Consider the following 17,201-nt stretch of genomic DNA (forward strand, 5'->3'; position numbering starts at 1 on the left):
AGTTTTAATTAATTTACTACTTTTGTCTTTTAACCTTCTAGAAACTTTGAAGTGATTAACTTACTACCTTTACAATATATTTACTTTTAACAGTGATATTTCTACTTTTATATGTCTTGTTATTAATTAGTGCTATTACTTTTCTGCTTAAAGAAGTCCCTTTAATATTTCTTGTATAGTCAGTTTAATAGTGATGAACTCCTTTAGCTTTTGCATGTCTGGAAACTCTGTATCTGTCCTTCAGTTCTGAATGGTAATCTTTCTGGGTAGAGCTTTCTTTGTTGGAAGTTTTTTCCTTTTAGCAGTTTGATGTGTCATAACACTTTTCTCTGGCTTGCTAAGTTTCTGCTGAGAAATCTGCTGATAGCCTAATAGGGTTTCCCTGGTATGTAACAATTTGTTTTCCTCTTGCTGCTTTTAAGATTTTCTCTTTATCTTTAACTTTTGACATTTTAATTATAATGTGTCTTGATATTGCTCTCTTTGGGTTCATCTTAGTTGAAACACTCTGGTCTTCTTAGACTTGAGTGTCTGTTTCCTTCCCTAAGTTAGGGAATTTTTCAACCATTATTTCTTCAAATAAGTTTTCTGCCCCTTTCCTCTCCTGCAACCCCTATAGTGTGAATTTTATTCCCCTTGATGTTGTCCCAAAGATCTCTTAAGTTATCTTCATTTTTAAAAAGTCTTTTTTTTTCTTTTTGCTGCTGTGTCCAGGTGAGTGCCTTTGCTTTATCTTCCAGCTTGCTAATCCTTTATTCTGATTTATCGGTCTGTTATTCAATCTTTTTAGTGTGTTTTTCTGTTCAGTCATTGTATTCTTAACCTCTGTGACTTCTGTTCAGTATTTTCATACATTTTCTATCTCTTTATTGAAGTTCTCTCTGTGTTCATCATTTTTTCTCTTGAGTTCAGTGAACATCTTTATGACCATTACTTTGAATTCTTTCAGGTAGATTACTTCTCTCTCTCTCTCTCTCTCTGTCTCTCTCTCTCTCATTTTTTTAAGAGAGGGATATGGGAGAAGGGGAGAGGGAGAGAGAAAAATCTTAAGCAGGCTCCATGCCCAGCACAGAGCCTAATACAGGCTCAATCTCACAATGTGAGATCATGACTTGAAACAAAATCAAGAGTCAGGTGCTTAACCAACTGAGCCACCTAGCCCCCCTAGATTACTTATCTCTTTATTGTTAAGGTCTTTTACTGGGGATTTTCTTGTTCTTTCATTTGGAACATATTTCTCTGTTTCTTTACTTTTCTTGGCTCTCTGTGTTTGCTTTCTATGTATTAGACAAAACAGCTACCTTCTTCAGTCTTGTAGGAGTGGCCCTGTTTAGGCGGTGACCCTTCACGTTCAGCATTGCACTTGGTTGTCTCTTAAACCTTTATGATTGTCTAAACTACCTGATTTATACTTGACATACCTCCATTGTTGAAGGTGTGCCAAGGCCTGTCAGTGATCCAAGGGAAGGAATCTCATTTAGCACCTAGTTTCAGGCTGAAGCCAGACCCTTAGACAACAGCTTTTATAGTATGCAAATATGTACAGTCCTGTGGAGCCACAATCATAGATTATGTTGACCTCCAATGTAGGAAATCTGGAGGTGTCCCCTGGGTGAGAATTGCAAAAATAAGGGCTGCAGATGAGTGTATAATCTCCAGGAAAAGTAAATAGGCCGTTTTCACAGGAAGACTGAGGCATGTTTCAATTTGCTGTCTGTGCACTGCCTTGGGGGTGTTGAACTGCCAATAAATACCTTTCCAATTATTGTAGTATTATGGAGTACTGTAATGCCAACCCTCTTGGCCACCAGGTGATCAAGGGGTTTCCCCTGGGTGGATTGCACATGCCTACTTAGCAGCTGGAGAGTGTTAGAGATGGGGTACATATCAGTTTCAGAAAAGAGAGGGGAAATGTCTTCACCATGCATGCCTGCAAACTTCAGCAATGGAGCAGAAGAATGACTTGTCTCTGTGCATGCACTAGCTGGGCACAGAAGTGTGCCACACCACTTTTACTTCCCATCCCAGTCAGGTGGCAGGGGAATGCTGCTCTCCAGTATCAGCAAGTGCCACAAGAGGGTGCTGTGTCTGAGCTTATCAGACTGCTAGCAGGCTATGTGGAGAGTGCAGTGGTGTCCACTAGCACCTCTGTCTTTGGGGAACATCTCAACTGTTCCCCATCCCTCCAGTCAGTGCCCCCAGGTCAACAAAAGAAATCTCCTTCAGATATAATCTGGGCACTTATCAAACTGGTATTTTCGTGTTGGGTTGGGGCCAGTGAGAACACATGTAAGCTACCCAAGAAAGAAATCTCAGTTTCCCATAGCACTTTGGGACTTTTTATTTTACATATCCCTTAGCTAATTATTATAGTTTTAGTTAATTTACTAGTTTTGTCTTTATTTTATTTACTTATCATCAAAACAATCTTTTACCATCTTTAATGCAAATCGATGATCTAAACTGTTTAAATTGTTCAGTGTTATAAAGTGAGAGTTCAGAGGGTTGCCTATAAGGGTTTTATGAAGCCACAGAAAACAGGTGTCATTCTTCCCAAATGGCCTTTCCAGGGTGGAAGTCTATCCATTTATCTCATGTTTGGACTATTCTTGCCCTATCCCCACCCCTATACCATATTCATCCCTTTGAAGTTATATGCAAGCTTTCTGTAAATTATGTTTTAAATCGGCCATTTTCAAGACTGGAATAGATTTCCCCTTAATACAAAGATATTTAGATTGTACTTTGGGCTAGATGTCATAAAGGGATATGGTTAGTTAAGGTTGATCATAAATTAGTCTGTTATGCTTGTACTTATCAGAAAGAATATGCTCGTTAACTGCAGCACTGCTGCCACCTGCTGGATGCCTGTAGTACGGGGTTTTTCAGCACTCTCCCTCTAACATCTATGTTTCTTGAGCAACAAGACTGACCATTTGGGGTCTCACCCAGACTCACAAAAACACAATTAACCACTCATACTTCCCTATTAATCAGGCAGTCACATCTGTGTGCAGTGCACCTTGTGGCCTCATGCTGGGTTCAGCCATGCTAGCCAGCATCCTCCACTTGGCCAGCATCTTCTGGGTAACCATGTTATGATTATTAAAAGCAGTATCAATACCATAGAAAATGGGTTATTTAGTGAATTCCAACCTTCATCCTCTAAATCATTACTATGATAGATGCTAATTTTATTTTAATGGTTTATTTTATTACTGATGTTTGCTTCTCAGTAGAGGCTAACATTACTACTCTCTAAAATGCAGAATAAATTATAAGGAAACACAAATTTAAGGAGCTATTTTTACTTTTCACCTACTTTTTTCTCCAGTGAAATGGTATTTTGGGGGCCCTCTATTCTCACTCTATAACATTGAACAATTTAAACGGTTGGGATCATCGGTTTGGGTTAGAGATAGTGAAAGATTTTTTTTTGAAAAGCAAAATATCCCTGAGACATAAAAGGCATCTACTGTTTCATGTCACTTGGCAGATTTGGGGAAAATAAATACAAACTTCCAAGGTTTAGATTTAGTTCAATTTTCCTAATCATCCAGATGGTGGCAGCATTCCCAAATTTTATTGAATCTGAAGCTATTAGGGAAAATAATTCATTTCTGCTTATTCACTACTGCTAAATACTACTATCCTGTCATTAGCACCATACAATTTCAATCTTCAAAATATTTTAATACTATGATGTATTATATTTCGAACATAAGACTGCATAATTCTGTGACCACACCTACAATCTTCCTACCGATGAATTGCATTTTGCTTAGTACGTGGCTCCTCCCTTGGGCAATAACACAAATTAGTTATTTTCTAGATCAATAGTGTCCAATAGAATTATCTGCCATGGTGGCAATATTATATCTATATGCTGGTGCTACCAGAACTAGGAGCCTGTAGTACTACCAGTAGATGTACTAGTGCTAATGAGGAACTAAACTTTTAACTTTATTTATTTTGAATGGAACATATGTGAGCTGTATGTAGTTACCATACTAGAAAATACAGTGCTAGGTGGTACAAATGACTTGGCCAAGAGATCAAAACCTTTCTCCCAGGATCAAACTGACTAATGTTAATTTGTAGGTTAAAGCTTGTTCAACTATTTGAAGTGCGCTTAATCCGAGAAGGCTGCCTCAGAATTAAACTTTTAATTTATTGTCTTGTTCCTGATCAAACCCTTTTTCAGATTCTCTTTAATCCTTCTCATTCTTTCTAAAACTCACCCGCCTGCTACTATCCTCAACCCAGGCCTTCCTGCTTCTCCTTTAAACTGACGGATTTTTTTTTTTTTTTTGTCTTTTATGGGCCTTTTGTTCATTTGCTATTTCTGACCATTGACCTCTGCATTCTGCACATTATCCTTGAGTTATCCCATTGACTTCATGATTTTAGTTCCTGTCTCTCCACTACTGACTTCCTAATCTGTAGCGGCAGCTCTGACCATGGCTATGCCCCTCAGCACATATCCAACTGCCCAATGAATATCTCTGCTAGGGAGCTCTAACATTAAATATCCCAAATGAAACTTAGGTTCCTCCAAGTCTGCTCCTTACATAGACAGCCAACCAGCTACCAAGCTCTAACACCTCAATTTCTCTTCTTTCACCCTCTCCCATGTAATGAATAACCACATTCTATTAATTTTAGCTCCAGAGAGGTCTCAAATCTATCTCCCTTCTCTCCATCCTTGTGGTTACTGCCTTACCCACTCTTTCCTCATCTCTCTCCTACTGCCAAAGCCTTCTCAATGGTTTCCTTATTCTGTTTGTCTGCCTCAAGTCCTTCCTCCACACAGCCACATCTTTCTAAAGACATCTCCACATCCACCAGTGGCTCCCATATTACCTGAAGATCAAGTTCAAACCTCTTAGAATATCTTGCAGTGTTCTCCATGGCCTGTTCCACATAACCATTGAGGCATGACTCCCACCCCTCTGTTCTCATGCTTTGCCCTTTCATGCTCTCAGCTGCTTATGCTTCTTTAGACACAGTTCTGTGATTCTTATCTCTTTTTTTCATTCCTCTGAGGTTTTATTCATTCTGCTTCCTCCACTGGAAACATCGTCTTCCCACCAACCCCACTGCTATACTACCCCCATTTCCTGGCTAATTTCTCCCTATTCAGGCACAACTCAAGTAGCATTTCCTCTAGGAAGCCTTCAACCAGTTCCCAGGCTAGACCAAATCATCCTGCTCAGTTGTTTGCATATCTTTATTATTACAGGTGTAATGGTAAGGATTTTATCTTATTCAGTGATTGCACCCAGGAGATGCTCAAAATTTTTATCAAACTTTTGAATGAAACAAATTCTAAGAGCTGGGTCTCCCACTGTGGTACTTATGTAGAGAAATGGAGGATGAGCAAAGAAAGTTACGCAGCTGCTGTAGATAGGACCTTCCTGTATCTAAATTGCCCCATCTCACTACACTAATTTCTCAGTCATATGGTTGCTTTCTTTACAAAATCATCCTAAGTGACCAGCAGCTCATCTCAAATGTGTGCTATGCAAATGAACATTCAGAGTCAGTTCTACCAAATAGTGCTGGTGACAGGGCATCGAAGATACTCACTAAAGGAGATAAACTTGCAAGCTTTGCCTTTATAAATGTTGTTCAAAGCCTAATTATGAGGAGTTAACCTTGGCCTTCTCTGTACCTTGCCAGATTTGTAATTTTAGTACATGGATTCCTCATGATTCGGGACTGAACTCAGTACTTAATCATGGTGCTTAGCTAAGAGTCTGGAAGCTTTCAGTCCTCCCTCCTTTCTTCACCCTGAGTCCTCAGTGCCAAAGAGCACATCTACACCCCACACCCACACTGTGCACATATCTCCATGGACCGCTTTCTCCATTCACAAATCAGCCCCACCACCAAGAATGCAAATGTCTCTTCTAGATGAGAAATCAAAACAGTTAAAACTTTGTTGACGACAAGGCATTCCATTTAGGTGATCCCTTCCTTCCTCGTGAAGGGAAACTAATTAAAAGAGATGTGATTCTCCATTGATTTCATTGAATTAAAAATTTTAAAAGATTTTTATTTTTATTAAAAATTTTAAAAGATTTATTTATTTATGATAGACATAGAGAGAGAGAGAGGCAGAGACACAGGAGGAGGGAGAAGCAGGCTCCATGGAGGGAGCCCGATGTCGGACTCGATCCCAGGTCTCCAGGATCACACCCTGGGCTGAAGGCAGCGTTAAACTGCTGGGCCACTGGGTCTGCCCATGATTTTATTGAATTAGATTTTTATTTAGGCATGGTGCTTTCAAATTTACAAACTCTTAGATGTATTTAGATTTCAAATGCTTATGATAATTCCTTAAAGCAAATTTAAAGTTTCAGATTTTAGAACTGTGAGCTAGTACTTTGCTTAATGATGTGCCTATGTGGCTATCTTTACACCCATCAGTTGGGGAATAGATTAGGAAAAATCACTGACATTTTGAAAAGTCATTGCAGAGTAGAGACACACGTATATATGCAACGAATAGGTATAGGTTGTTTTGAATCAGTAAACTCATCAAAAATTTTACAATCCAATATATTTCCAAAGTATTTTCTCTGACATTAAAAAAAAAAGTAGGCTTCTTACAAATTGCATTTTGAAACCTGTTAGTTTTCTTATTACTCACACTAAGGAGTCTTTATCATGGTTCTACAAATTTGGATGCCACAAGCAGAACCGTCATAAAATCATTCCTGTTCAATGTAGTATATATTTAAGGCAAATTGGTTACAATTGGTAAATTTGCAACACTTAATTTCTCATTCTGAAACTTGATAACCAAGAAGAACAAGTAACTTAGCATAAATATTCACTGAAGTTGCTCTTTTTTAGGCCAGAAAAACTAGCTTAGGTTCCATACACCTCTGCTACAGCTATAAAACAAAGCTATAAAAGAGAAAGGGAGAGAGCAGAATCAATCCCTTCATTATTGTTCCTTTTCCAGTTAGGAAAATAGAAATCTTTCCATTTGATCTACTTTTTCCACACAGTGAAACTGGACCCTTTTTTTATTCTGCAGGTTTCTGTGCAGTTTTACTTTAATATCTATTTATTTAAGTATCCATACACCCAGTGTGGGGCTCGAACTCACAACTCTGAGATCAGGAGATGCACTCTCTGCCGAATGAGCCAGCCAGGTGCCCCTGTGCAGGTTATAAACTAAACTGTGCTATGATTTTTGAGGCAAAAGGTTTATATTTCTTGAAGTGCTTTGCCTTTAACTTCTGTATGCAACTTTTGAAATCGTAATGAACTAGATCTTAGGTAGCTTGCACACACACAGGCCCTCCACCCCTTAAAAAACAGCCTGCATAAGTCATAGATGCTGACTTTTGAAAATGTTTTGTTTTTCACCATAAGGGAAGACCAATGCTGTGGTTCCCTTTCACTTAAAGGAGATCAATTACTATAACTCCTAGTTCCTATCCTCAGTCTCTCCCTTGGAATGTGGAAGACCCATCAACCTTGAGGACCATACTTTTCTGGAAGGTTAAATGGAATATGCATGGCTTAGTTCTGCCATTCTTGCTCCTGACATGGGGTGTGCTGCAAGCTCTCCTTCCCCCCTCTGTACCTCAGAGTTCAGCCATTGCCCTTGAATCCAGCTTCCACTGATTGTACCTTTGACCATCAAACTAAGCTACCTTCTCTAACTTTGCATTTGCCACAATATGTTTTATGTCTTCATGTTTTATTTCTCACCTTATTCAGATCTTGAGCTGAGATAGTGTGCTTTTATTTTAGGCCCTGTCCGGTACCCCATTACGGGGTGCATGAAACAGAAACACTGAAACATACAAAGGGAAGAGTGGAATTTGGGGAAGAAAAGTTGTTAGAGGGGGAAGGATTTTATGGCTTTGGATTTTTGGACTTCGGTGTGTAAGCAGGTGTTTGGGTCTTCACAGTTTCTGCAGGTGTACCTTGGGCTGGCAGGCTTTTAAACCTGTGTGGTGGCTGATGGTGGAGTGTTTTATCATACTGGAAGCCTCCACTATGACAAGTGTATGTGCAAGCAGTGACTGTGTAGAAGTAGGTCTGTACCCTGGCAACTCGAGAAAATAGTGCTCAGATTTGGCGGGCCTTACAGAAGCTGGGGCTTCAGGCAGGAGCTTAGCAGAACTCAGGAAGGGCCCCAGCTCAGCATAAGCACAGGCCTCCAGAGATGCAGGCAGGATGGGGCTGCAGCAGCTCACTGTGTGGGTGGAGCCTCCTGAGCAGTCACTGACCAGGTGATAATGCACCTGCAGAAAAAAAAAAAAAAAGAGAGAAGACTTGCTTTATTTAGGACTTTTATATGTTGGGGAGAGAACAGTCTGTACAGGCTTTACTGTCTCCTTAGCTGGATCTGCTAAGGCAGTTCTAAGTGCATGTGCTACAGATGCTACCTTTAAATGATGCTACCAGGCACTCCAACAGAAAGGGCTAAATTGTTGCCCAAAATTCTATCTGCAAGAAGGACCAAGAAAGACATTGGAGAGACTCTTAGGATTCAGTTACCTCATTTATAGTCTTCAGAATTTAAAAACTCCAAATAACTTCTAGGTGGTGATAGAATTAATGTAGGTGTCCTGCAAATATGCCTGGAAGGAAGGCACATGACAAATATATGGAATTCAAAAACAAAGCAAACAAAATGTATTGGGTCCCCAGGTCAGAGGTATGTGCCTCACTCATCCCCTTGGGCAGTGATTCTCCAACAGTAAGGTACATCAGAATCCCCTGGAGGGCTTGTGAATCCCCAGATGGAGTCTCTGATTCTGTAAGTATGGCTAGGACCTGCAAATTAGAGAAGTCCCCAGTACACCTGCTAGTGCTGGTCTGGGGACCACACTTTGGGGACCAACGCTCCAGGGAAAAAAACGTAAGGGGACCAACAGCAGCTTGATTTCAAGCATCTGCCAAATGTGATTTTCCAGTTGAAACAAACCTGAGTTTGAAGGGGAAAATCTTTTCTAGCAGCAGGTTTGTTAGGGCTGAGCAATAGTACTATAAGTCAGTTGAAAACCTGAAAGCAGATGACATGGTACTGTACATAGAAAATCCAAAAGACTCCACCCCAAGATTGCTAGAACTCATACAGCAATTCGGTAGCGTGGCAGGATACAAAATCAATGCCCAGAAATCAGTGGCATTTCTATACACTAACAATGAGACTGAAGAAAGAGAAATTAAGAAGTCAATCCCATTTACAATTGCACCCAAAAGCATAAGATACCTAGGAATAAACCTAACCAAAGAGGTAAAGGATCTATACCCTAAAAACTATAGAACACTTCTGAAAGAAATTGAGGAAGACACAAAGAGATGGAAAAATATTCCATGCTCATGGATTGGAAGAATTAATATTGTGAAAATGTCAATGCTACCCAGGGCAATTTACACATTTAATGCAATCCCTATCAAAATACCATGGACTTTCTTCAGAGAGTTGGAACAAATCATCTTAAGATTTGTGTGGAATCAGAAAAGACCCCAAATAGCCAGGGGAATATTGAAAAAGGAAACCAGAGCTGGGGGCATCACAATGCCAGATTCAGGTTGTACTACAAAGCTGTGCTCATCAAGGCAGTGTAGTACTGGCACAAAAACAGACACATAGATCAATGGAACAGAATAGAGAACCCAGAAATGGGCCCTCAACTCTATGGTCAAATAATACTCGACAAAGCAGGGAAGACTATCCATTGGAAAAAGGACAGTCTCTTCAATAAATGGTGCTGGGAAAATTGGACAGCCACGTGCAGAAGAATCAAAGTAGACCATTCTCTTACACCATACACAAAGATAAACTCAAAATGGATGAAAGATCTAAATGTGAGACAAGATTCCATCAAAATCCTAGAGGAGAACACAGGCAACACCCTTTTTGAACTTGGCCACAGCAACTTCTTGCAAGATACATCCATGAAGGCAAGAGAAACAAAAGCAAAAATTAACTATTAGGACTTAATCAAGATAAAAATATTCTGCACAGCAAAAGACACAGTCAACAAAACTAAAAGACAACCTACAGAATGAGAGAAGATATTTGCAAATGACCTATCAGATAAAGGGCTAGTATCCAGGATCTATAAAGAACTTATTAAACTCAACAGCAAAGAAACAAACAATCCAATCCTGAAATGGGCAAAAGACATGAAGAAAAATCTCACAGAGGAAGACATAGACATGGCCAACAAGCACATGTGAGAATGCTCCGCATCACTTGCCATCAGGGAAATACAAATCAAAACCACAATGAGATACCACCTCACACCAGTGAGAATGGGGAAAATTAACAAGGCAGGAAACCACAAATGTTGGAGAGGATGCGGAGAAAAAGGAACCCTCTTACACTGTTGGTGGGAATGTGAACTGGTGCAGCCACTCTGGGAAACTGTGTGGAGGTTCCTCAAAGAGTTAAAAATAGACCTTCCCTATGACCCAGCAATTGCACTGTTGGGGATTTACCTCAAAGATACAGATGCAATGAAACGCCGGGACACCTGCACCCCGATGTCTATAGCAGCAATGGCCACAAGAGCCAAACTGTGGAAGAAGCCTCAGTGTCCATCGGAAGATGAATGGATAAAGAAGCTGTGGTCTATGTATACAATGGAATATTACTCAGCCATTAGAAACGACGAATACCCACCATTTGCTTCGACGTGGATGGAACTGGAAGGTATTATGCTGGATGAAATATGTCAATCAGAGAAGGACAAACATCATATGGTCTCATTCATTTGGGGAATGTAAAAAATAGTGAAAGTGAAAAAATGGGGAAAGGAGAGAAAATGAGTTGGAAATATCAGAGAGGGAGACAGAACATGGGAGACACCTAACTCTGGGAAATGAACAAGGGGTACTGGAAAGGGAGGTGGACAGGAGGTTTGGGGTGACTGGGTGATGGGCAGTGAGGGGGCACTTGATGGGATGAGCACTGGGTGTTATGCTATATGTTGACAAATCGAAGTCCAAAAAAAGAAACAAAACAAAACAAAAAGAAGAAGAAGAAGAAGAAGAAGAAGAAGAAGAAGAAGAAGAAGAAGAAGAAAAGAAAAGAAAAGAAAAGAAAAGAAAAGAAAAGAAAAGAAAAGAAAAGAAAAGAAAAGAAAAGAAAAGAAAAGAAAAGAAAAGAAAACCTGAAAGGAAAAGGGATGATAATTTTTGAATCCCTGGAAACATTTCAGCATTTCTCTTCCAAGTAAACTAGACAATTAATCCTCACTCTTTCCTTTTCATGGAAACTAAAATGAACAAATGGTTGGAATCTTAGATGTTGCCCCTGATGATAATAACCTTTTGTCCACATTTATTCACTTGCCACTTTTATTGAGTACCACTAATCATAACCAAGAGATTACTTACCCAGAGTTTACTGTGTTTTAGGTCCAGTAATCATTGTCTAGGTTTACATGTTGACCACTTATCCTGAAGAATTATTCAAATTCTCACACTTCCCTTTTCTGCATTTGTAAATGGTGATACTAGTAATAATACCTACCCTTTCAGGGCTGGTCAGGATTTTAAAAGAATCTAATGATGCCGCTAAACAGAGTACCTGCCACATGGCAAGTGAGTTGTTCGTTTTATTACCTATTACTGAGTGTTCTGAAACACAAATACAGGATACCAGAGGAGTGCATTACATGGTCACAAAATGTCACAGATCACAATGTTTAAATAGTGCCCTCAAGGAAGCAGAATTATTAGCTAGCAAAAGTGAGGGAAGGTCAAGGTGGGAGAAGAATGTCCAGCTGACAGGAGAATCTGTTATGGATACTCTTAGTTGGAAGAATTTGTCATATTTGAGGAACTGACAGATGACTGGAGCATGGAGGGGAAGGGCAAGAGTGACAGGGGCGAGACTGGAGAAGTCTAGACTGGGCTTGATTGTTCCAGACACTTGGGAAAATACATAATTCTTGCCCTTTAATACCATATAATTGAGCTAGAGCACTAGATTCATACAGTACTAGACAAATATCAAATGCAAGGCAGCACATGACAGAACTGGTACCAGGAATCTGTTGAGAGACATTCTTTCCACTCCTGTTTCCACTTTGACTGATTGTCCCCATTAACATCCACATGCAAAGTCCTGAGTTTTGCAAGTACTTTGTCTCTAACAACTGCTCCACTCTTGCTGTGACTGTGCCATCCTTGCTGTCAAGGTTCCATCCACTGCATTTGAACTCTGACTTAGCTGTCTCCAGATATTCTATATGTGCTTTCTGAGACCTCCACTGTCTTCTTCATCCACCAGGCACAAGTTTCTGCCATCCCACTTGTGTCCATCCAATATCCAGGCTACTCTTCTAGTTGTAACCACAGGCTCACCCTGAACACAAGGTGAGCTGAGGCCAAGGACCTTGGCCTTGGTGTGCACCCTTGCATACCCATCCTCCATTGGCCATCCGTGTCTCAGCAGTTGCCCTGAATCCGCAGGACAAATCCCTGTTTCCCACCCACTTCTAATCCCAATAATGATGGACACAGGGCCTTTGAAGGGGATAAGACACTATAGGGTTGGTTCAAGGGGGTCTTCATATAAAATGTGGGGCTTAGCTGGTATGACAAGGAGTTGAACATAAGGAAGGAAAAAATGAGGTGGTTATTTAATGTGAAGAAGAATGTAATCAGAGGGTTTATGCAGAGGAATAGAGAGGAAAAGATCAGAAAACAAGAATTGGAAGGCCAAGAAACTGAGATGCTAACAAGGATCCTGTATACATGCTTTTTCCAAAGTACTCTAAGTGGTGGTCTATATGTTATGAGTTGTTAGTCAAGATTTGAAGCATTTGCATACTTGTTAATGTGTTCAGAGAAATAATTGTTTAAGCAATGCTGCACTCTACCAAAGGCTACTAGAAAGTCAAATGACATTTGTTCTGTTCCATGATACAAAGACATAGGCAGCTTTATATAAAGGTATTTCATGGTCACTGGACCATCCAGTTACATAGTAATTTTTCAATATTGTGTAACTATCATATTAGTACTGATATTTTTCATTGTTTCAAATACTTATTAATAAATAAGAGTTGACATGCTCGGGATCCCTGGGTGGCGCAGCGGTTTGGTGCCTGCCTTTGGCCCAGGGCGCGATCCTGGAGACCCGGGATCGAATCCCACATCAGGCTCCCGGTGCATGGAGCCTGCTTCTCCCTCTGCCTATGTCTCTGCCTCTCTCTCTCTCTGTCTCTCTGTGACTATCATAAATAAATAAAAATTAAAAAAAAAAAGGTTGACATGCTCTACATATCAATTTTTTTTTCTCTAAAAATGTTATAAGGTGAAATGTAATACATACCAAGAAAAGTGCCTAAAATTTATATGTACACTTTCATTAACATGCCCATACAATTTATCCCCCAAGAGCAAAAACTGAGCAAGAACTAAACCTCTGTTAACAATGACAATTAAAACAACAGATGTGGGCTGGGCTCAATTGTCATCCTAAATTAATGAATGGCTAAAAAGCCAGTTCCTAGATAACTACCACCCAGGTCAAGAAACAGAAATATCACTAAAATCTCAGCAAACAGTTTATATGCTTTCATTTATATTTCACACCTCAATTTGCATTCTTATGAAATGTAGTTTGTTTTTCCTATTTTACAATTTTTAGAAAGTGATACTTCTATATTTTAAAAATGCTTTAAGTGTGGCCTCTTGCTCAACATTACTGTAATACTCATCCATGAGGTGGCACAGTATAAATAGCCCATGGATATAAATAGCCCATGGTTCATGTATACATTCTCTTTTTCTATTATTTTGATGTTGTTCCCAACTCTCAGATTTTTAGCAGGGGAAGAGCATGATAAAAGTAATGTTTTAGAAGAGCAATCAACAGTCAGTATTTCAGATGAGCTGAATAGAACAAACATGAATTGAATACTTTCAGGTGCCAGGCATGGCACAGGCTGCTCTTACTTACAAGCAGGGACCAAGTCAAAGGCCCCAAGATGCTGGTCTCTGGTAACAGTACAGTTGGCCTCTGTCAAGTCTCTGACTTGCATCTGCTTCTTGCAGCTAAAGCACACAGGTGCAGACTGTGAGATCTGCTGTCACAGAGCCCCAGGTTCCAAGACTGTCTCTGCCACTGTTTTTTGTGCTTAATATCATACCAGGTCTGATAATACCACCCTCTTGGTTGTTGTGACAATTCAATGAGGTTGTTGTGACAGTTCAGTGAGACCACGTTTTCAGGAGTTAGTTATTTCATCCACATTCCATAAATGAGGATACTTAGATGTATGCTCACATACCCAGTAAATGGTTTGAAGACGGTGAACAGAACAGAATGGTAGGGAGATGGCTCTGCTGCTTAGTTTGCCTGCAAGCTCAGGTATTAACCCAGTAGGTCTCTGTTGGAGATGCCTGTGGCCTGAGTAAAATAGCTGACTCTTTTGATTTGATAACATATACTCTATGACATGGCTATTAATATTCTAAAGCCCTTAATACCTTTTGCCTAACCAAAACGAAACCTTCAGGCCTACAGAAACATTCAGCGCAAGGCTTCACCCTTTCGATCTGAAAGAGCTGTTACATCTCACTAGGTTACCTGGCTTACAACAAAAGAATGAGGCTTTCAGAAAACATGGCTTGTCGTGTACAATGAAAAATAAGTGTGTGAGTCTTCAGACAGTCCTTCAGCAAGAATATCATGGAAGAAAATGAAAAGAATAAAGTAAATTCTTGATTAAATTAGGGCTGATTTCTAAATCATAGCAGATGGTAAACTAAGAAGAGATGACTCACTGCATCTATTTAGAGAACACCAGTGAACAGATTGTTATCCATCCTCTTGTGAGTTTGTTTGCCTGTGAACGAGCCTAAGAAATTTACCAAATATATTTAATTGTCCCATTGTAAAAATGACTTAGTGCAAAAAAGTATAGGAAATCATTGGTGACCAGTCTTTATAATATAGGGAAACACACATCCACCAAACTAAGGCCAAGAAGAAACGTATTCCCAAGTGGGTCTTTTCCATGTTACTAGTTGCTCATATCTGCTTATGTAACTCAGTTGTGTGCAGCGCCCCTCTCCAAAGGCTGATGATTTCAGCACCATGTCAATCAACATACACAACTCCATCTCTATCAGTTTCTACCACACCTCTGAGCACACTAAACATTATGAGATTTGTGAGCACACTACAGAGCATGTTGCCCTAAAATCCCTCTTAGACCTCTCTCTTTCCAATCCCCCACTTCCTAGGCTAACGCAAGCACTTGGCATCTCAGCTCACCTCCCATCCCATAGACACCAGCCTACCTTGCATTGTTTCCCCCTTCCCAATTCTCAGGAAGTTATAATGCAAAGCAATTCTTCTGTCCCAAGTTCTACTTCTATGTGCCATCACCCACAGAGGCATTTAGCATTCTGCTTAGAATATCCACCCTTTTGGGAAAGATTTGTGTATGCAAATATTTTTTATGTTCCACTGAAATATATTGACATATGCAGTGGATTTCTTCATAATGTTTAGCAAGAATCTTAGCCACGTTGTTAAAAATCTGTTTCAAAAAGGTCAGTTCACATTTTTATTTTTATTTTTATTTTTTTTGTTGTTTTTTTTCTTTTCAGTTCACATTTTTAAGCCTATCTAACTAGAAGCTAAGATTTCACATATGTATTTTCAATGACAAAACTTTCAGCACCTAAAATTGAGTTCTATTTGTACATCACGATAGGAAGGATATATATGTATAGAGGAAGGTAAGATAAAATTAGAACAAACTTATATCTTTTCAAGTATCAGAACCTAGAGATGAACAAAAAGAATAGGACAGGCAAATAGGCTGGGGATTAATTTGACTAAAACAAATATAATTTGGTTTATGTAAAGCTTTGTGCATAAGGCGGATCTGCTTTGTACACACAAGCCCTGCACCCACACAACTCCCTGAGTTACCAACCCTGTATTATATTTTCCGTTCATTTGAAAACAACACAGAAGTTACTACATTCTTTGGAGCTCTTATACCTGCAAATAAAGCCTACGTGTTGCTTTCAGTCATCCTGTCTCTTGTACTACTTTAATCTGGAATGGTTCCAGCCTTTCTTTGACTTAATGGTTTTGTAAAATACCTTTCAATTTGAGCTTCATCTGATGTTGATTTATCTTCAGTTATTTCAGGTTCTGCACTTTTGGCAAAAATGCCAAAAACAGAGTTGTGTTGTGTTCAGGGCATTGTAACAAAGGGCTCATGATATTGACTGTCCCAATTACAGGTGAGGTTAACTTTGATTTCTCAGTTAGGGTTGTATCTGCCATGTCTTTCTACTATAAAATTACTAGTTTTACCTTCCAAATTAATAAACACCCGTGGGGAGATGCTTTGAGACTATTTTGTTCCTCATTAAACTTTCACCTAATAATTTTAGGAACTATTGACAATCTTTGTACCAAATTGATTATTACTACAATGGCTACAAAATGGTGATTTTCTAACTCCATCCTCCTTTTACATTTATTAATTGGTGATCTATTGAAAAGAGGAGCCTTTCTCTTATTTATTTATTTATTTATTTATTTATTTATTTATATCACATAAGAGCAACTCATAAATTCTCATTTTATTTGATGGTGGGATTTTTATTCAATACTGCTAGTGAATCATGCCAAAACTTAAGTGATTTAAAGCAATAATCATTTACTGTCTCTCATGCATTCTGAGGATCATGGATTCAGAGTGATTGGCTGGGTAGCTCTGGCTGGAGTTGCAGTGGGTGTCTGCTAGTCTACAGTCCTTGGCAAGGTTTAGTGGAACTGGAGGAACCACTTTCAGGGTGGCTCACTCACAGCTGGCAAAGTGGTGCTTGTTGGTGATAGGAACCTATCCATGGGACTGTTCGAGTGTCTTTTTATTTATTTTTTATTTTTTAAATAATACATTTATTTTTTATTGGTGTTCAATTTGCCAACATACAGAATAACACCCAGTGCTCATCCCATCAGGTGCCCCCCTCAGTGCCCACCACTCAGTCACCCCCACCTCCTGCCCTCCTCCCCTTCCACCACCCCTAGTTCGTTTCCCAGAGTTAGGAGTCTTCCATGTTCTGTCTCCCTTTCTGATATTTCCTACCCTCGTCTCCCTTCCCCTCTATTCCCTTTCACTATTATTTATATTCCCCAAATGAATGAGACCATATAATGTTTGTCCTTCTCCGAT

Source organism: Canis lupus, chromosome 29 (assembly GCF_003254725.2).
Source record: "Canis lupus dingo isolate Sandy chromosome 29, ASM325472v2, whole genome shotgun sequence".
Lineage (NCBI taxonomy): Eukaryota > Metazoa > Chordata > Mammalia > Carnivora > Canidae > Canis > Canis lupus.